General features: G+C 37.7%; 1 protein-coding gene across 2 annotated transcripts in view; it reads right to left on the reverse strand.

Moving 5' to 3' along the window:
• The window catches only part of CACNA2D3 (calcium voltage-gated channel auxiliary subunit alpha2delta 3), a 674,683-nt gene that overhangs the window by 615,514 nt on the left and 36,854 nt on the right, over window positions 1-22,315 (reverse strand). The gene's annotated exons all lie outside the window — the stretch shown is intronic.

Here is a 22,315-nt window from a genome sequence, read left to right on the forward strand (position 1 = left end):
ACACCACAGGTAAAGGAGACATCTAAGTATTTTTTCAATTATCCTTCTCTTATTACAATTCTTACATCTATTTATATCCTGCCTTTATCCAGTTTAGGACTCACTATGGCTCACAGCAGATTAAAACATGTATTCAAACTTTCACAAAATATAAAATAGAACATCGAGTACAGGCATCCTCAAACGATGGCCCTCCTGCTGTTTGGGCCACCAACTCCCAGAAGCCCTAATGAGCTTGTTCCATTGTCAGGAATTCTGGGAGTTGAAGGCCCAAACAGCTGGAGGGCCACAGTTTGAGGATGCCTGATCTAGTACATTATACAGGTTATAAGCCTAGATCCAAACACTCAAAATATCTGGAAACTCTACATTTATGAAAACATTGTCAAGCATATGGATCCCTAGTAATCACTCTTATGGAGCAAAATCTGCTTAAAACTTTTGCTGGGAACTGGCACTGCAGGAGGAAGAAAAAGGTGAGGACATGCATCTCACTAGCCAACAAAGAAGGATATATTTAAAGCTGCTTGGGAGTCAGCATTATGGCAGAAACCGATACTCTTTCTACAACAGGAATAGGACATAGAAAGGTTGGAAGTTCTTGACTCTTCAAGGGTCTTAATTCAAGTAAATGTTCTCTCTGCATTGTATTAACATTTTATCTATCTTTTCAAAGAGCAAGTGCCCTTTTTATTTTTACATTCATAATAAGTACCTTAGACTGCACCCTGCAGGTGCTCTGATATTAGAGAAAGTGCTTATCTTTGCATGTGTCGGTGGTGCTGTGTAGGCAAATAGGATCTGTACTGTGTGTCCTCATGGGCAATTGGCTACCGACAGTTCCAGGAGAGGGAGGACAAGGTCCTGCAGTCTCATAGTTTCAATGGTGGGAGTTTCTGGGCTTTTTCTAAAAGGGCAAGCATAGATCTTGATTTACAGTATTGCATAGCTTATACAGTCAGTAACCAGAAACTGAGCACGAGAAAGCGCAATATATTTACCAAAAGGCACACAACTTCCAGCCACTTAAGGTCAGACTAGATATAATATTAATTATAATTGTACTTTCCAGATAGTTTCAGAGCAAGAAGTTAATGGAAAGTTAAAGCCTATTGACACCTACCAAATTAAAAAAAAAAAAACCAATCTTGCTGCCATTCAAGGAAAGGAAAAGTGTTCATGCTTAGCAACTGATCTTTTTAAACATATACAGTAGTGATAAATATTACCAATTCTCAACCCCTGCAAATATAAATGTTATCTACAGTGGTTCCTTCAACTCTTGATTTATTAATCTTGTTTAATTAAAGCATTGAATTTGTGCACCAAAATGGGCAAGTGAAGGCCAATAAACTGATTCTGTGCCTAGAGTGGGACGGGGCTTGATTCTGGAGTCAGAATGAAATGTAAGACGGTCCCTTACAACTTTTCTTTAATTTATATAATTAAGTTTTAAATTGTTTTAATTAGCAAGGGTCAGATTTCTTTTCTAAAGGAAGGGAATAGCTTAAACAAAATAAGGTATAACCTTTCAACACAATATAATAAAAAATATGTGCATAGCAATTTCAAATGTTTATAATACTTCATATTCCTTATCTAGTATTTCTTTCTTTCTTTTATGTCCCAACTTTCTCTCAAAACAAAGACTCAATATAAATGCATACGAGGGACTTAAATAAAACAGTAGAGATAAAATTATGGTTATAGTATTAAAACAAATTCAATAAATTCTAATGGAAAAATTCAATTCAGTTAAAAGCACAACTTTCCAAAAGTAACCTGAATTAACGACAAGTATTTGCTTGCCAGTGGAATTACAACTGGAATGGATCAGCTCAGTTTTAGCTAGAAATGAATACTACAGTTTTGAGGTGGGAAAAGGCTTAGATTTTAGAAACAGTCCAAATGTATAGCAACATTAAATGTACTATAAAGACTTACATCTGTCACAAACATATCCACAAAACCCTGGATAAAAAAACAGAAAGGAAAAATGGGAATAAAGATTTATGCCAAATGTTGAGGCATGCCAACTGGATTTAAACCTGTACTTTTGCTTCTCCAGTCAACCCTGTCCTTTCTCCCAGTACAGGAAACTGCACAGGCTTCTGGGAAGGGAAAGACTCAATCACTGGAAAAGATAGTCCCTGCCTAATTTTAGCTTATCACACGTGGCACTCTATCAAATCACAGATTACTGTTATAAAAAATGGATGCATCTAGACTATAGATATCTATGGAAGAGAAGGTGCCTAAGCTAGTGATGTCCATGCAATATGATGAATCTCCACATGGAGGCTGAAATTGCACAAACTAATTGCAGAAAGATAATGAAGCCACGTGTTTATTTTCTTGTAATATAAATATAATATAATGTAATATAAGCAGAGAGTGTTTGAGGATCGGGACATCCATAGGGATACCAAGGTGCTTGTTTATAAAGCTATTGACCTCTTAACCCTGTTATATGCATGTGAAACGTGGACTGTCTATAGACATCACATTCAACTTCTGGAACAATTCCATCAGTGTTACCTTTGAAAAATCTTGCAAATCTCTTGGGAAGACAGGTGGAAAAATATCTGTGTGCTAGAAGAAGCAAAGGCCACCAGTTCTGATGCGATGCTCCTATGCCATCAACTCCACTGAAATGGCCATGTTGTACGAATGCCCGATCACTGTCTCCCAAAGTAGTGACTATACTCCCAACACAAGAACAGAAAACAGAATGTTGGTGGACAGGAAAAGAGATTTAAAGATGGGCTTAAAGCTAACCTTAAAAACTGTGGCATAGACACTGAGAACTGGGGAGCCCTGGCCCTTGAGTACTCTAGCTGGAGGTCAGCTGTGACTAGCAATACTGAGGAATTTGAAGAGGTACAAATGGAGGGCAAAAGGAAGAAATGTGCCAAGAGGAAGGCAAATCAAGCCAACCCTCACTGGGACCGCCTTCCACCTGGAAACTGACGTCCTCACTGTGGAAGAACATGCAGGTCCAGAATAGGGCTCTACAGTTACCTATGTATCCACCGCCAAGACACTTCACTTGGAAGGTCATCATATTCGGACAACGAGGAGCTGCCTAAGTAAGTAAGTAAATATAAACTTCCTGAAAATACAAAGCTTATAATTTCCAAACTCTTAAATCAGCTTCCTTGTTATATCTATATAACTGAAGGTACATCTCCTGACCTGACCTTCTCCTAGACAGCCTCGAGCTGCTGGACTGGACAAAGGGGATCTCTTCAGATTCTAATAGGGGCACAAGGAGGAGGAGTATTGCAAGAAGGGTCCTGCTTCTAATCAGAACTTGAATTGACTTCCTTTGCCCAATCAGGTTGGGCTGGCTCTTTAGATGTAAAAGGGTGGCATAGGTTTCCCATAAAACTCTGTAGTCTTGCTAAATAAAAGATATGGATCTATAATTCTGAGTTATGAATCTGCACTTGCAATAATGAATACCAGCTGATGTTTTAAGAAAGAATGCTGATTTTGATCTGCCTACTAAACAATATTGTTTTGCAATGGTAAGCTCAAAGAAATCCTAGCTAAATGCATATTGACAAGCATAAGGCAAAAAACCTTCAAACCTTCTACTAAGGGAGAGGGGTGGAGAAGTGATGGCTGCTCCAGTATCCATTTCCAACTTAAGTAAGTTATGAGTACAGCTCAAGATCTGAATGCTGAACTATATTTCATGGAAGAATGAATGACTGAATTATGCAAAGGAGCTGCATAGTTTTTGATATGATTCAAGAATGCAGCTGTGAAATTAATCTGCCAAACAAATAGCACTGTAAAAGACAGAAAGTAAGATAGAAAGAGCAGCTTTTTATGATTCCCAATTTCAGAGATGTTTTAAAAGTTTCTTCTATCAACTTTAAAACCAATTTTGGAATAATACATTTTGGAATGGTATAAAAATATAAATGTCAATCAGTGGCAAGAGGTATCCTTTTAAAAAAGTGATTTCCAGAGTAGAATCAGCCCAGTGATAAATTCAGCCTTAGTTCCTAATGTTGATAAAACATCAATACCAGCATTGTAGAGTTGTAGCAAAGGTGCACAAAACAAAGTTTAAACATGATGGTGCCCAGTAAATAGTAGTTTTCTTACAAAGGTGGCAAGTTTTGAATTTTTAAAAAATAAAAATGTTATTTACTGCTATGAAAAGATAATCCCAAACTAAGAAGCCATTTGATTAAACTAAAATCTTGTATTTGTAAACTGGTCTGGTCTGATGAATCCAGTGCCACTTTTATGCTTACAGACATTGGGATGGATCCAAGGTTATGTTTTGTTTAATGGAATCAGGTTTTGCTGTCCTCTCTTCCCCAAGACAAACTCCTCCCCAATGCCACAAAGAAACTTCTTATTCTTGGTTTTGGAGAAACCATTCTGTCCCTCTTCAGCCCTTATGTTGTATGTCACTCCATTCAGAGCCTTCCCATTTGTGTTACTTTGGATAAAACATTATGAAAAGCAGGGAGTTAGTAAAGTACATTTCAGCAGTCCCACAGGCAAAACATGGAAGTTCTAGGTTCATTTTAATGTTAGCGTTGTTCCTCCTGCAGCTACTGCAAGATGTATGGTAGCTCCATAAGCTCCAAATCCTGGAAAGGACCTGCACTGGGAAGGGTACCATTTAGCTTGCAGGAGTTGTGAGAGCAGCAGTGGTAAACTCAAGAATGGATTAACCACTCCCACTGTTATCAGGCCATCCCTGATTTCTACACTTCCATTGCACATAGGTAACACTGGATCCAATCCCTTGTTGAAATACTACAAATGTCACAAGTTTAATCCAAGGATATTAGCAGCTCACAATGTTACCGCTACAATTTTTAAAGTCATGTCATAATGTGTAAGTAACATTTAACCCAAACTTGCGGAAATGACCATAGCCTCATCTCCAGGTTAATGGCCCTAGTGAATTTACCTACTGCATTTTCAATTAATCTTCAGATGAGAACATTAGGATAATTTTCTTTTGTATTCATGGTCTTTCAAGGTGAACGGCTAATAACTGGCAATAAGTTACTTGCACAAGATTAATGCTATCCTGTGTGAGGCATTGTAATTTGTCCTGTCTCCCTTAGTAGGATGTATGGATGAATGAACATGATGAAAGAAGACTGCCAAAGGTCTTCAAGGCTGCTGGACACTCTCCAAGCAAAAGCATGACTTTTTTTAACCTTGGGCCTGGCCTTTGAAAGAAAGTGACAGTTTGAAATAAAAAATGTCCCATACCAAATGCATTTATGCACAGAATTAGCATTTACTTCTACACGGAAAAGCATCTATCTTCTGATGGCAAAAGGAAGGATTTCAGTTCACAGAAAGCACTTTGCATACCAAAAGGATGCCCAAATCCAACACGATACTCTTAGAGCTTATATCCTAAGATGTTCTCATGTGGCTGTTACCCCAGAGAAGAATTTGGTTAATTAATCCATGGAAAACCTTTTCAGTGTGGCCAACATACAACTATTTCAAAGTTTCATAAGGCAAAAAAGAAAGTTGACAGTTAGCTCAATCTATTATTTGCGCTCAGGTCTGGGATGCCATCTTTTGAATTCCAAAACTGATTTGAAAATTCAAGTGATCCTCAATGCTTCCAGGACAACTCCCAGTGCAACTAATCAAAAAGTAGGCTGTCTTTCCCTCCTTAATGGCATTCTTATGGTAAGAAAGGAATCTGAAGCAGTGACAATACATTGGGGAGAAACAGTTATCATAAAACTCCAACCATGACCCAAGTCAAAAAAAGAAGCACAATTAAAGCCCTGGCAGACTGTGGAAAAAGAATCTGTGAACCCCACCTCCTCCAAGGTGAAGTGAACCACTTAAACTGGGCTCTACTGGCCAATGGATACTCAACCACAGACATCAGAAGAGCTGCAAGACTGAGAACAAGCCATGACAGTAAAGACAAAGATCCACACAGAGGAAAAGTGTTCTTACCATACATCAAGGGCCACATACATCAAGGACCACTGGCCACATAGGGAAGCTAATGAAGAAACACAACCTACAAACTATCTACTAACCCACTAAGAAAATCCAACAAATGCTATGCTCAGCAAAGGACAAGAGGGCTCCTCTCACCTCTGCAGGAGTCTACCGTACACCATGAAGTTCTGGACATGTCAACATAGGGACCACCAAATGCAGCTCTACCCAAACACAACCAAGGAACATTAAAGGCACTGCAGCCTACTTCAACCAGAGAAGTCAGCCATAGCAGAGCACCTGATGAACCAACCTGGACACAGCATATTGTTTGAGAACACAGAAATGCTGAACCACTCTAACAACTACCATGTCAGACTACACAGAGAAGGCATTGAAATCCACAAGCATGTGACAATTTCAGCAGAAAGGAAGGAACCATGAAAATGAACAAAATCTGGCTACCAGTATTAAAACACTCTAAAATAAAGAACAACACTAAAAAAACAGGGGAATTCCAGACAAGAAACAATCAAGTTCAGCTAATCACCTTTCAACAAAGGATTCCCCCAGGCAGTAAGAAGCCAGACCATGAAACTGCTAGGCCATTAAATGCTAATCAAGGTGGCCAATTGCAACATTCACACCTACCTCAAACAGACAAAAGTTCTTTCTCACACCCTGGACATTCCACATATATATGAACCACATTTTCCTAGTTTCCAACAGTCCTCACAACCTCTGGGGATGCCTGCCATAGATGCAGGCAAAATGTCAGGAGAGAATGCTTTTGGAACATGGCCATACTGCCCGGGAAAACTCACAACAATCCAGTGATTCCAGCCATGAAAGTCTTCAACAATACAGTTATCTGATGACAAGAGTGTCTAGGAAAACCTGCAAAATCCCCTGAATAAGGGATGATAATGTACATTTAATTAATACCTATTTTAGAAGAACTCTTAGCATTCTCTTTGCGTGTGTGTTATTTTCCTCATGTTATCAACTAGAAGCTCAGACTTAAAATGTGTGCTTGCACAAAACTATGCAACTTCAGGGTTTCCTGATCATTTCATATGCTCTTAAATTGCATACAATGCTACAATGTCACCACATAGTTTTGACAGTCTATACACACTAGTGTACATCATCCTCTGGCAGATTTTCTGTAAGTAGATGGTTTTCCTTACAATGTAGTATTAAACAAAATGATGCATTCTTCTTTTGTATACATTTCAATGCAGAAATCATATTTTCTTGTTTAAAATAGAACACAAAAAAACATGCTTTTCTGTGGAAAGAAATGAGCTATTTGCTTTCATGAGGAACAAAAGCCAGCTATGCATGCAGACTGAATATAAAAACTTAAAGAGGAATGCAGAATTTGTATGGCAAGAACAATATTTGTGTTAATGTTGCTAAGTGATAAGATGTAAGACATTTGATTTGAACACCTTTTATCCAGTGCGTGTATAAAATGTGTGTTCATTCTTAGTGTATTTTGTTTCCTAAGCATAGCACAGAAGTTCTATTCTATTTGCATAATTATTTTTCCTCTGCCCTATAAAAGAAACTAATAGATTATTAAATCATGCACTTTCACATATGAGTCTTTATGCATTCACACTTCACTCACATTAATATTAGAGTTTTACCATTTATGGTATCTAAATAATAATAATAATAATAATAATAATAATAATAATAATAATAAACTTTATACCCCGCCACCATCTCCCCAAAGGGGACTTGGGGCAGTTAACATGAGGCCAAGCCCAAAAATACAATACAGCAAAATAAAATACAAAACAATGAAAAATTACATCATAATAAAATACATAAAGCAACAAGATAAAATAAACAGAGTAAAATAACATAATGAAAAATTGAACACAATGGGCGGGCCAAATGCACAAAATAAAATGATAAAACCCTGGATGAGATAGCAGTGGGAAAAGTGTATTTGTGAGGGAGGAGCTCATAAGGGACAAACAGTGGGCTTAAGCCTTTATTAAGGACAGGGGAAAGTGCATCATGAGGATGACACTGTAGATGGAACAGACAGAAATAGGATATATGGTCATTCTCCAAAGGCACATCGGAAGAGCCCAGTTTTTAGATCTTTCTTAAAGGCTGCTAGGGTAGGGGGTTGCCTAATCACACCAGATAGCGAGTTCCAAAGCCAAGGGGCCACAGCAGAAAAGGCTCTCTCCCTCACTCCCACAAGTCATACCTGTGATAGAGGAAGGGATGAAAGGAGGGCCTCCCCAGAGGATCGAAGAGATCGTGTAGGTTTATGGTAGGAGATGCCGTCATGAAAGTAGGTGGTCCTAAATAAAGATCCCTTTATTGGTAATGGCCCATTTTCCACAGTATAGGAACCAATCTGTCTCTGACAACCAGAAAGCATTCTAGATTTTTTAAATCCTTGATCTGTTTTTGTTTTTAATCTAGCAAGTAACCAGCTTTGATTGGATTTAAAATATTACCCCATTTCCACTTCAGTACTGCTTCTCCATCCCATTATTAATTCTGCTTGGCTTGATTTCTGATGTTTCCCACCCCATGCACTTGCTCTATTCTGCTCAGGCTCTCTTCTTTCTCCACACTTTTATTCTTTCTTCCTTTTTTCCTTTTCACCCTCTATCGTCTGTCAAGTTTTGTTCAGCTATCCTCCTTCTAAGGGGCCCTTCCACACAGCCATATAACCATATAATCAAGAAAATCACACAATGGGTTATCTGAGTCCACACTGACATATATTCCAATTCAAAGCAGCAAATGTGCGATTTTATTCAGAGGCTTTACTCCTTTCCCCAGTCTTACAAGACACAAGCAATACTTCGTGCTTGTTCTCATTTTCCCAACTCAAGGGTTATCATATTCTAATTTACTAAATCCAAGCAGGGTTTTTTGCATATTTTTTATTTTTAAGCATACCATATGTAGTGTTATGCCACTGCCCATTAGCACATAAAGACAATGGGACTTTTGCTTCACTCACAAGATCTTGCATACTTTGTTGTATGAGAGGCAAAAAAAAATTCCAATTGCTTGACTGTGCTCCAATGCACAAGTGGTTCCACCATGGGAGTCTGGGCCCTGATTGCTTTGCCTTGTTCAAATACATCCTTTAATTTTACATCAGCACAAGCACATGCTTTTGAAATAGATTTTTATTTCTAAGATTTTGAGCTTTGTGGGGTAAGATGAGATTTAACAAAATACGATAAAATATCTGAGTTTGGTCTCAAGTTTGCTCACACAGTGGGAGCATTTAATGTATATTTAAGTTTTTTATTAAGAATGTATAATAAAATAAAATGAAAGACATATATATCTATACTTTTAGAAAGGAAAAGAAAAAATAGAAAAAGAAAATTACAGACAAAGGAAAAAATTTCCATAGCTTCTGACTTTCTTTGAGAAAGTTATAAATCTTAATACCATATTTACCCGAGTATAATGCACCATCAAATGTAATGTGCATTTCAATTTTGAAGGAAGGCATTACAATATAGGCAGTAGTGGCCACAAAAAGGCTGGTGGGAAGTTGTGATCCTCTGCCTGGTCTTCCCACCAGCCTTTTCACAGCTACCACTACCTCTCCCTTCTCTGTCCCCAAAAAGGTGAGTGTTAAAGTAAATATGGTATATAGATCTTCCTTCTTTAACTAAAGCATTATTTCTATACTTCTTCCACTAAACCAAACCGACTAATTACACAGCCCAACAAAACAAATTCCTGGTGTCTCGATTTTTAGACCTGTTTCTGAGGTTATTTAGGGCACTGATTTAGAAAACAGCATTGGATAGATCATGTCAGTTCTAGTTTTTTATATATATGGCTATCATGATTTTCCATGGGTGAGTAAATAGTGACTGGTAGATGACATATGCTCTGTATCTCAAATATTAGAGTGGATAGGAGATAACTGGTGCCATTTTTTAAATCAACATGTCAAATATACCCAGAAAGAGGGCCACCATTTCAGGCACCAAAATGTGTCAACCATTTTTTTCGGCAAAAAAATCAAGGGTTTCCAGTCTTTCCAAAACTGTCATCAATAACTTTTTCTGTAATCAAGACATTATTTTGCTAACTTATTCTGCTTTAATGAGGACAATACCAATGTGAACAGTACCAACTTTGGTCGGTATAGTTGCACTCTATCATTGGTGTACATATATATTCTTGCTGCAGTTCTTATACACCGTAGTAGTCTCCCCTAGGGGGTTGAGAAGGGTGGGGTAGAAACGCTCAAAATAAAATAATAGTCTCCCACATTTCTTTTCCATTTGGTCATCCATCAGTCCCAATAGAAACAATTCAGGTTTTAACAGAACATTACTCTTCCAAATATTATGTATTAAACTCTGTATTTAATTCCACAACCTTTTTGCTTTGTCATATGTCCACCCTCTATGATAAAATTCCTAATATGCTGATCACATTTCCAACACACATTGTTAGAAATGTGATCAGCATATACATTCTAGCCAGTTTTTCTTGAATCATATAGCATTGGCATATCATTTTGTAAACACTTTTCTTAAGATCATAACATCATTTTAGGGGTCAAGTGAGAAGAAGAATTCTAGTCTAGTACTATTGACCCACCAAACCAGCCTGTTTCCATTCCTTCCCCATATTGTGGGATGATTTTAATACTACCAAATACCTTGCTTGCCTTTCTATTGGTTTTAAAAGTATAATTCAATTCTGCAAAGTGCTGTGGGTACTTTATGTTGTGTCACTGTAGAGAAATTCAAGTGGGTAGCTCTTGTAGGGGTTTTTTTTTTTTTAAAAAAATGTTCACGAAAACTTCAAAAATTTCCTTAAAATCAGTGGATGAGCAAAACATTCTCAAACTTGGGGGGCTTACAGTGTAGCAAGTGTCAACCCAATAGCCCTGAAAATGAAGGAGAAAGGAGCCCTAGAAATGTCCTCATTGGCGCAAATGGATGAATAACAAAACAAAAAATAACAAAACATTGGTCACCCAATTTTTTAAAATACAAGCAAAGTGGATTTTTGGCATTTTGCACACCTCCACTATTCAACAAGGAAGTCCTGCAAAGCTCTCCCCTGCAGGCAAAAACTTTTAACTGGTTGTACTGGTTCTTTTAAGCACAATGATCAGATAACAAATGTCAATAATTTTAGCTCAAATTAACACTGATGCTTTTTGATTTTCATGTAGCAGAATGGTACCAGGCTGAAGCCTTCAGGCTACGTCTGACTCTAGAAGAGTTGCCCTCTCACAAAAGTGAAGAGTTTTGCCCTCAGCAGCCTACTAAAGATTGGAGGGGGGTCTTGGGGAGAGAAAGAAAAAGTAAGAGACTCCTTTTGGCTCAGGATTTGTTCCTCTCAGCTACAGTTCTATGTGTGAACATCAACAATAACCCCCACGTTTACTATAAGGAAAATGGTCGATAAATGAGGGCCAAAGAAGTCATTGCATATAGAGTGTCCATGGAGCCAAATTGGAGGCAAAACAGTATGGAACGCGGGGACTTGAGAGGAGTTTTCTTGTTATATCTGTCAGAATTAATAGCTGTAATTACCACTTAGAGATTTCTGTCCATCAGAGGTTTTCTTTCAGCCTCTAGTTATACCCTGGTTTCAAACTGTGGTCCAAATTTAAAAAAAGACCTCTTGGAAAGATACAAAATGTGGAAAAAACAAGAAAGGAGACATTAAAAGAAATGTGTATCATATTTTCCTTTACACATAAACTCTTTTGGTTTGATGATTAAATTTATTTCTAAAACCCAGCAAGGCTACATGGTCCTGTATCAAACAATAATATATTGCACATTTAACTGACAACAGAACAGAACACATTAGTAAGTGAAAGGCCACACAGTGAGACAGAATGGAAAGTAATGAATTTAAAAAGTCTTCACAGCAATCCACACTTTAGCTGATTGATTACCTTCAGGTGTTTGGCACTTTCATAATGATGAAAGTAACATAGAGTGGATATTCCAGAAAAATAACTTAAGAGCTGAACCATCCCAAAAAGCACCGATCATAGCTGGAATTGGATGGATGTCTATCATTAAACTAACAGCTTTTGCTTTAATGTTTTATCTAGGGCAACAAATAGCTGCTTTTGTGCGTTTTTCAATGCTTCCATGTTTTCCACAAAACATCCATCAAACAATTCCTGTACCCAATTATCTACATTTTGGCAGTGTGAAAAGCCAACAGATATATGAGATATAAACGGATGTCTTCACTGTAGAAGAACATGCGGGTCACCTACGGACCCACTGCGAAGACACTGAACTTGGAGGGCCATCATGCTCAGACAACAAGGGATCACCTAACATAACGAAAATTCAAACTTGCAGTATCTTAATGGGAAGGGGAAAAACTAAGCCAGCTCTTTTCATTGGCAACTGCTACCTGTTGGAGCTAGCATTAATGGCAAATGAAAAAGTGTTAAAAGATAAAGTATCCTAAATTATATGCAATACAACTGTCTTCTTTTCACGAGAAATGAACTCATATATCTTTTTTAAAAGGAGAAATGGGAAGGAGACAAAAAGAAAAAAAAACTTCCGTTAGTAATTTAAATAAATGTTATGCTTCCATGAAATTTTGTGTGCATGTGTGTATCATTAAAAAGCAAACTAGCAGCATTTCTCCCAAGTTGTGCTGAATCCCAAAATAAAGAAGTTAATTACACACACACACATATATATATGACCAAAAAAAATAACTTCCAGAAAACATACTGTGATACCTTGACTTAAGAGTTTAATTTGTTATGTGACCAAGCTCTCAGCTCAAAATGCTCAAAGTGAATTTTCCCATTTAAATGCTATTAATACATTCTGACCCCCACCCCCTTCCCCGGGTGCCATTTTTTGTTACATATTTTTTAAATAAGAAAATATACTTTATAAATAACAAATAATTTACAAATGCACATTTGCAGGGAGCAATTAAAAAAGGAAGTTCAACTTTAAAACGCTAGAAGCACAAAGTTGTGGCAAGGAAGCACAACTGAGGCAACAAAATGTGTTTTGGTAAGTGTAACAGGAAGGCAAAATCTGCACGTTCGCATGGAACAATAGAAGAAAAAAAATCAACTTTAAAATGGTAGAAGCACAAAATTGTGGCAAGGAAGTACAAAGCACAAAATGAAGAAGCAGAAGCATCGGGTTTTTTCATACTATACTCATTCCAGCCTCCCTTCCTCTCTTGCTCTCTCTCCCTCTCTCTTTCATGAAGCCACATACATCAAAAAATAAAAACAAGAGTAAAGCAGACTGCCATCTCCCAAAGCAGAAAAGAGCATGAGGCCCAGAGGCTGCTCCTTTAAAGCCCTATACTCTGGCGCTAACGTTCCCTCTGGCTCTTGCTCTTAACTCAAAATGCTGCTCTTATATCAGAGCAAAACCCAGACTGAGCAACAGCTTTTACGATGCTCTTATGTTGGTGTGCTCTTAAGTAGAGGCTCCACTGTATATAAAAAGAGTAAAACATTTCAGCTTCTGCTTTCTTCAGAGAGTAGAAGTACACTGCCAAATAATCCAGTATCTGATCCCAGATTATCTGCTTTGAACTGAATTATATGTGTCTACACTACCATATAATTCAGTTCAAAGCAGATAATCTGGGATCTAAAACTGGATTATATGACAGTGCAGATGGGATCAAGGTGGGAGTTTAAAACTTTCTGTTTTCAACACACTTTAGTCTGTGACTTTCCTAAAGAGCAAGGCCATGTAATGTTAGTCAGTGAATCCAGAATTTTCCCATTTTGTGTATGGCCATGCAGCAAAACACATCAAAATAAATAAACCACAAAACAGTGATAACTTTATGGACCAACCAAAAAGCTCATCTAAATTTTCAATTTAGGATCCCCAAAGATGAAACTACTTGGTTTTTGGTCTTCAAAAAGCCTAGCAGTGCATTTTGCCATGCCATGGGATCTAACCACAAATCTCTCAAGGAACAAACAAAAAGGAGCATTGCTTCAAAACATCTTCACATATGTCAACAAAGATGCAAGTCTGCTCTTTGAGTGTTTTACTTATGCTGCCATCCTGTGACCAAAATTAGAAAATGCAGACCAAAAGTCTTCAACATTTAGATATCACAAACCAAGAAACAGTAATTAATATATTCTCAGTTTAAAAGATCAGTGAAATATATGTCTCGTGGCAGTGGTTACACACAAACCTTATAGTCTGCATTTAGGTACTCCACTGGAAATTTCCAGGAAAGGATTTTTCATATGGAAGATGGGGGGGGGGGGAGGAGGAGTGGAGATTGTGGCAATTTCAGAAAGTTTGAACCCTAAACTAAATCACTTAAAATATGTCATTACCACCTCCTACAATTTTCTTTTAAAGAAAAAGAAGCTGCTTCACATCTGCATAGCCATAGGATGCCTGAACTATCAAGGGAAGAGCTAGCCGTGTGTAGTCAACTACACTTGGGAAAATTACTTTATACAGGTTTGAAAAGTACAGGTAATGGGGTATCAAGGAAATGTCTGTGACTTTTATGAACTCAATAATCTGTTAAAAACCTATCTCACTTTGAAGCTATGTGCAATTTCCAACTGTTCTGCAAGGGTTATTTTGGTGCCAAGAACTAATATACATTACTGTGATAGCATACATTTCATTGGTAGCAAATGATGCAGCACTTGGTACACAGCAGAGAATCACTGCTGTCCTTTCATTGACAGGATCCAGCACTCTCAATAGGTAATGGTAGAAACGATCCCCTAAATTCTACCTAACTCCCTATTTGAGGAACATTTGGACTTGGGTGCACCCCTCTCAAGGGAAGGTCACGGAAAATGAGCTCCCAAGGATTATGTAGTCCAAAGACAAATGCCGAAAATTGAAGTGCAAAAGCATGACCCATCTTAAACTGTCAGAAGACGTGTATAATTATTATAGTCTTGGATAGAAAAAATAAAAATTTCAAAATGATTAATTCTTGTATGTGAGAAAAAATAATTAAGATTTACATTGTTAATTAAGATAAAATTTGATGCTATATCGCCCTTTGAGCAGGACAGATTGTGTACAGGTCCATTGCCACATGGCATTTCATATAATGTCCTTGTTTCTGGTAAGGCTCAGACTTCGTTGGAAAGCATATCCAAACAAACTGTATTGTGAAGACCAAGGAGTTATCAAAACAAACCTGGGATACAATTGTGCAGAGGCATCAATCAAGTTTCGCTTATTTAATTTAAAAATCCAAGCCATGAATTTCCACATTCACTCCAAAATGAATTATGGCTCTACCTTGAGAAATCCACCAAGATTCAGGGAAGCAACAAGAGTGGAATGGTATTTCTGAAGGAGCTGGCAAGACTGACAGCTGAGATGGGAGAAATATCTACAAAACAGTTATCTAAACACTCCAAAAACTGAACTTTGTGGAAGAAAGGTGAGATGAATGCTACTGCTGAAACAAACATGAATATGAACTGGAACCTGGATCTCTCAAGTCCCAACTGAACAGTTTTTAGCCATTGTGCATACTAAATGCAAAGAGACGGAACATCATTCTCTTATCCTTCATTCTCCTTCTTAGCAGTTTTACATACTGGATCAAGATGAAGAGGGCATGGGAATGGGAAATGAGGACACCAAAGAGAAGGTAGATTGATGTAAGTGGAGCCTATTGAGGATATCTTTCCCAGTCCCCTAAGTCTGGAAGCATCAAATAAGTAATATGTAAATTTTTTGGTTCCTAGGGTCCAGCTGCACAAACTGAAAAACACAAACAGCCTCCAAGAATTCAGAATGAATGCTTGCCACACTTTGGCTACAGAGCCTGGCACAGCAAACCATCCCTGTTCCAATATTGTGTCAAACTGGATGGGATAAAACCATTATCAATATAAACAGATTTGCCTGTGGTAGAAGTGAAAGCTCAAGGGACAAGACAGATGCATGAACAGAGAAACAGATGACAGAAGGGTAAATTGGTCAAGAGCTTTGCAAATGCAGAAATATTTTTCAAAAGACCATCATTTCAAATGAACACTAGGAACAGGTCAAATGAAAGGAAACATAATTGGTCATCTTATACAGATAGATGTTAGCTCCCAATCTGAGAATGTAGATATGGATACTTACTAATTCAAGTGTGCCTGGAAGATATCAAAGAGAAGTTCAAACTGCTAACATCCTTTCTTTTTACATAATTGATCTGCAGAATGTGTTATACGATGTTTTGCATGAACTATGCTTAAATGTATCCAGTTCCTTTGAACATAATATTCATTCTGGTTTTAGTTATCATGAAGAGAAAAAAATACTCATACCGACAAGAGTTCTGAAATTACGCTGATCTTATTTTGTTATTGTACTTCCTGACACCACACCATGACCACTGCAAATGTTCCATGTCACTTGAATCCACTGCTATTTATATCTGTCAGCTTTTTTGTGCTAGAGCTTCTTGCTAAAATTGGAGGGAAATGGCAGTATTCAAGGTGGTACTACATTGTTTTATATTTTTCTGTTCCAGTGTTGCTGGCAGAGACTGGCCTTTTCTCTCCCAAATCTGTTAATTTTGATATGGGTTGGTGAATACCACACACACACACACACAGAGTGTTTCAGTCTTTTCACTGGAATGTACTCAGAACACTCCTAGAAAACCATGACAGCTGCCAAAACAGATGACAGTTCTGAAACATATTTTTGGAAGAAGGATAACCACCTATGCACTGCCAAAAAGCACCCCAAACCTTTAATCCCATCCTTCAATTCCTTTAGTGATAATCATCATTTTCCACAGCATGACTGAATTATTTAAAAATAATGAACATTGTGTGATTTGGCATGAAAACCCATTGAACAAATTGTATCTGATTGTGGGGAAATGAGGATAAATAAATATACCAATATAATATTAGTTTCTATTTAATCATAATAATAACATCAGTGTATATCAAGTTTTGAGAGTGCATTCATGCACATTTTCATCACACAGTTGAGATCATGCCTCATTGGAATCCATTTGGAAATAAATTATGGGGAAAGAGCCAGAATTTCCTTATACCAAAAAGGACCAACTTTTAGGAACTATCACATGCTCCTCATAACATATGTTGGCTTTTTCCCATGTGCAATGTGATCTGAAAAAGAATGGGGAACGGCACCTTATGGCAGGAGGAAACACTTTTGTGATGAATTTATCAGAAATGGAATGGTTGCAACAGTCTATACACTATATGAACATTTTTGTTGATTAAACCCATATATATCAAAAGGAAACTTCTATTTATAGATTGCAAGTGAGCATACCATGTTCACATGGGTAAGACAATCAGAGCATGAAATAAGCAAAAATAAACAAACACTAATAAATCAACTGAGTTGAAAATAAAGCAAATTAGTCTGCAAAATGAACAGATGTTCTTGCTCTGTTCATTGCTGTGTCCAGTAACTACAACAATACAGGATATTCACAGACATTACCAACACCAAACATTGATGGACTCTTCCATGTCATGGCTCATTCAACTTGCCATTTGTGAGGTCACATTAAAAGAAAGTCCTCTTTAAGAACAATGCCAAGAACAAATAAAAGCAATTAAAATCATCATCACCATCAAGGTAATGTTTTGAATCAATATAAAATGGAAACTCGCATCTCAAATTCTGGTTAGCTTTAGGTAATGTTCAGCCCCATCACCCTACTACTTCTGGGTCCTTGTTGCATCTTACGATTGCCAAGTAAGATTGTGATGATGCTACAGTGATCATAAGGAGATGAAAGTGGCAGAACTTCTTTTCGAATTAACAAGCTAGAACTCTCCAGGTATTTTGGACTGCAACTCCCATAATCTCTTCAAATCACTTAGAAATTCCTGTTCCCCAAGACTAGACACAGGGTAGTTTACAAAATATGAAACCCACAAGTGAAACCACATGTAGCCATAAACATACAAAAATTAAGATTAAAGTAGTATCACACTTTTGTAAAACCATTTCAAACTAATCTAACAACAGAGAATAAATGTCTAATACATTCCAGTGCTAAAGGTTGTATGCTGGCTAAAGCTAATGCAATTTGCCATCCAAAACATTAATTTGTGAGCTCTTTACACTTATGTTTATGCTGATTTTGTAAGGAAGAATCAGGAGACTATAACAGGAAGGCACCAGATTCAATGGTATCTTGCCTGCTTGACCACAGTCCTTTTCAGTTCACTAGTTGAGGGGATTGGGATTGTAGGGTGCTGTCTTTGCACCTAAAATGATGCACTTGCACACATGTATCAAGAAGATAATTGAGGTGGTTTTGTGAATCACACCAAGAGAAAGGAATATACACAAAACCAAAAGAAACCAAAACCACAAAAACCAATACAAATCAAACAGTGTCAGGACATGTGTGTGTGTGTGTGTGTGTGTGTGCACATATGCATATTTGCAGGTTAAAGAAAAGTACATAACGAACAATTATTTAGAAGATATAATAAATCTATCTAAGATATTATAAATCTATAAAATAAAACTATCACATATATCAGTAAGGCTGATGGTCTGGAAGGTTGTACAATGGGTCATTGGCACCATCTGGAGTTTGGTTCAAAAACTCCCTACAGATTTCAAAATCTGTGAATGCTCAAGTCCCATTATATTCAAAAGCATAGTAGAATGATTCCTCTTATATAAAATGGCAAAATCATTGCCTTTGGGATTTTGAGGCCTCAGTGGGATATTTTCAAACTGTGCATGTTTACTGAATTCACTGAATCTATATTGAATTATTCAATTTATTGAAACAGCTCAAGATTTTCCATACCTTCCAGAGTAATGAAAAAAGATCAGAAACTAATAAAAAATACTTTATCAAACCTTGCTGGAGTGGGATCTGGAAAAGGATAGGGTAAAGGAAAATATGACAAAATGGGCCTTTGACATAGGCCACTCAATACTTTTGAAAGACTGGGAAGAGGTATGGAAAAAGAAATTAACATTCACAAAGGCTTCAAATATAGTTGAGGGCTGGTATAAGATCTATTTCAGATGGTACTGGACACCTTCTAGCCTATCAAAACTTAACAAAAATTACAGCAATAGATGCTGGAGATGTGAAAAAGAGCTTGGCATCCACTACCACATGTGGTGGGGGTGTAAAATAATTAGGAAATACTGGTCGACAATACATAAATGCACCCAAAAAATTATCAGCGTAAAATTTGAAATGAAACCGGAGTATTATCTCTTAAACATATCAGATCTGAATCTTCCAGAGAACGACAACAGGATTTTCTTCTATATAACGGCTGCAGCAAGAACTACAATCGCCCAAAAGTGGAAAGAAAAAGTATCTCCACAAATTGAAGATTGGATAAACAAAATTATGGACTACATGAGTATGGACAATCTATCACAATATCTAAGCAATAAAAACAAGTCCAAACAAATGGACTGGGAACCCTTAAAAAGGTTAATGCAGGAAAAAGTACAAATACGATTATAGAGATGAAGGACACAGCAAACAAATTAGAAGAAAAATAATCAAAGATCTAAAAGAAATAGCATTGGACTAACAGTTTTTACTCCTTGCGACCCGAACCGGAAGTCAACATTTCCCCTCTTTTCCCCTCCTGAACTACCCACTCCCCCTCTCCCCTACCATTCTCCCCCCCCCCCCTACACTCCTCTCTTTAACTCCTCTCTTTAACCTCTACCTTCCTACCTTTCTTTAAAACACATTGTTCTCCCTCTTTCACTGTACTCTTATGGAAAAATGGAAATAAAAATTTATTTAAAAAAAAGATTTTCCATACCTTGGCTCAGTCATTAATCAAAACAGAGACTAGAATCAAAAAATCAGAAAACAAAAACCTAGGATTTGGAAGGGCAGCTGTGAAAAAAATTGACAAGGATAGGATTAAGGAAAGCTACTGGAGTTGAGTATCTTTACCTCAAACAGGACAAATGGAATGGGGTGATATGACAATGTATCTAAATATAAGGGGGGGGGGTCTATTGTAGAAGATGATTTCTGCTGCTCTAGACACTAAGTCAACACTGGCCACTAAATCTGCAATTAGCCCAGAGCATACATGAGCATATACGATACTTCCAAGGAAGCATGGTTAGAATCATAGTGAGGTAGATGTTTATAAAAGATTTTTTATATATACTGAAAAGTTATCATGCTGAATGTAAAAGTTAAAAGGCCTGATTTTGACATTAGTGAAAAATTGATTATCTGCATGGAACTGAAATATGCATGCTACTTATATTTCTATAGCCCATTCCACAATTTCAGCATGTTCTGCTTTTGCTTGTTCTGTAATCACAGACTACTGAAGGCCAAGAATTAAGAACAGAAGATGTTAAGGAGCAAGTGTGTGTGTGTGTGTGTCCAAGTTAGATGAGCAAAGAGAGAATAAAATGTTGTGACATCAATAGATCTCTTTGGAGATTTGCCTAGAATGCCTAGATCCATGATGTTTGAGAATGCAAAGTCACAGATGGTACATCCTGCTTTAGGCTTTACTGAGAAGAGGCTAATCCTGACAAAAATTAGATAGAAAATAGTGAAATTGCTACACATTTACATTCTAGTGATTTCTGGATAATGCAATTTGCTGCTTAGCAGTAGTGCATCAATTGTAAAGTTTTCTTCCTTGACCTTGATTCTTACAGACACTCCCATGTACCACATTTCAAGGTTAGCAATGACATTGCTCCTCATGCTTCTGTCTTCCAAAGGAATGCCCTTGTTAAGATTTAAGTAAATTTAGCAAAAGTTCAAAAAAGACACAAGCTTGCACTTCCTGTGCTGGCATCTGCTTCAATAAATAAGTTTGACAGCAAGAAATTCACTGAAAGTGAAATGATTTCATGTGGAAATTACTTTTAATTAAGTTTGTTAAAGATTGCAGATCAAGACTGCTGAGTATGTATGCCCAGTGAGGAACACATCTCACCGTGCTAAAACAGTGGATGTGGCTCTTAATGAGACATGCCACATTATCACGGGGTGTCTGTGCCATACACCACTGGAGAAATTACACTTTCTAGCCGGTATTGCACCACCTGACATCCGCCGGGAAGTAGCAGCCAACAGTGAAAGGACCAAGGCAGTGACATCTCCAGCTCATCCCTTGTTTGGGTATCAGCCAGCAAGTCAACGACTTAAAACAAGAAATAGTTTTCTAAGATCTACAGAGACACTCACTGGAACACCCCAGCAAGCGAGAGTCCAAAAGTGGCAGGCTCAAACTCAGAACCTCAATCAATGGCTGATACCAAATGAGAGACTCCCCCCTAGGCACACAGAAAACTGGGCAATTTGGAAGGCGCTGAACAGACTGCGCTCTGGCACCACAAGATGCAGAGCCAACCTTAAGAAATGGGACCACAAAGTGGAATCCACGACATGCGAGTGTGGAGAAGAGCAAACCACTGACCGCCTGCTGCAATGCAACCTGAGCCCTGCCACATGCACAATGGAGGACCTTCTTGCAGCAACACCAGAGGCACTCCAAGTGGCCAGATACTGGTCAAAGGACATTTAATCAACTACCAACCTTGCAAACTTTGTGTTTTGTCTGTCTGTCTGTTTGTTTTGTTAAAAATGTAATACAACTCTCTGGTTGCTCCTGACACGATAAATAAATAACTTCTTAAGTTTTGGAAGGAAGGATTCTTCTTGCACTTGGTAAATAGTGTTGTAAGCATGAATCAAATGAAACCAATCCAACTTATGATGTTTTACAATTTTTTTGCACAAGCCTACTACTTGGGTTTTAAGAAAACCCATTGGTACCAACATCCATAGATGCTCAAGTCCCAACTTGCACAATGGTGTAATAAGATAGTGTCCCTTATATAAAATGGCAACATCAAGTTTTTCTTTTTCACATTTTTTAATATTTTGAAGCTGTGGATGGTAGAATCCATGGGTATAGAAGGTCATCTATCAAAAAAGCAGCATCTCTTGGCCTGAGCCAATCCCCCATCCCTCTTTACCAGGTAGTAACCACTGCAAATGGCAAAGGTTTGTTCTCTTGTTCAGGATGTAGCAGAATGATGTTTTCATACCGTCTGTCCAGAATCACCAATGTGACAAAATCAGAAGCAGGATTCGTAGAATCCTAGACTCATAGAGTTGGAGAAGACCACACGAGCCATCCAGTCTAACCCCTGCCATGCAGGAAAAGCACAATAAAAGCATCAATAACTTATCCCATCAGAAATTGCTGGAAAGAGTGAAAGCATCAGTCTGCTGCATTCCAATTGATTGGAAACAGATCACCATCACTTACAGCAACCACTGCCCAGTAAAGCAGCATTGCTGGACTTTTACAATCATGGAAATAGTGCCACAAACA

The sequence above is a fragment of the Anolis sagrei genome, chromosome 2 (genome assembly GCF_037176765.1).
Source record: "Anolis sagrei isolate rAnoSag1 chromosome 2, rAnoSag1.mat, whole genome shotgun sequence".
Taxonomy (NCBI): Eukaryota; Metazoa; Chordata; class Lepidosauria; order Squamata; family Dactyloidae; genus Anolis; species Anolis sagrei.